Source organism: Prionailurus bengalensis, chromosome D1 (assembly GCF_016509475.1).
Source record: "Prionailurus bengalensis isolate Pbe53 chromosome D1, Fcat_Pben_1.1_paternal_pri, whole genome shotgun sequence".
In the NCBI taxonomy this organism is placed as follows: Eukaryota; Metazoa; Chordata; class Mammalia; order Carnivora; family Felidae; genus Prionailurus; species Prionailurus bengalensis.
Genome location: NC_057346.1, coordinates 99,814,020 through 99,814,744, shown reverse-complemented (window position 1 = coordinate 99,814,744; position 725 = coordinate 99,814,020).

Here is a 725-nt window from a genome sequence, read left to right as displayed (position 1 = left end):
CTTCAGACTCCGCGTTGCCAGGCCTCAGCCAGTCCACAGGAGACCAGGTGCCAATCAAGGCTTCGGCTCCGCCTTCTCTGCCTTTTAATTGGTGATCACGCCCTTTCGGGCTTTAGGATTGGCTGGTCCTGGACATAGGCGGCTTTGTAGAAAGCTCGCCACCGCCCTGTGGTGGAAATCGAGCTCTTCCCTCCCGCCTGCTTTGCCATAGGTGTCCGCGCTTCTGTTTCCTCACCTCCCCCGAATGTCAGCTTTTCTGGGCAGAGTGGTTGACACTTGCAGCTTTCAACTAAATTTTCCCTAAACCTGCTGAGTGTCCGCCTAGGGAGTAAGGGATGGGCTGGAGGGCGTGTAGGCTAATCAGGCTTAGAGGTCTTGTGCCCTGACTTAAGCCAAAGTCCTGGGCATTGACCCTCGTGGGTGACCCTACGCACGGCCCCAGAGGAGACAGTTCGCATGCATCCTACTTCCTGCGACGATGAGCCAGGCAGGAGCTTCTGTTAGTGGGGGACTGCTGGGCTTTTCATGCTATCCGCCAGGCTCTTTGGAAGGGTGAGAAGAGACAACAATGCATTAACGGCAGATCCTGTACTAAAGGTCAGTTAGGGACAGAAGACATTTCCAAAAGTAACACTTGGGAAGAAATGAATGCTCCAAAAGAAAAATTCAAACATGGTTTCTTAATGGAAAATGGGAAGATAAAAGGTCAGAGTGTTAAAAAGGGG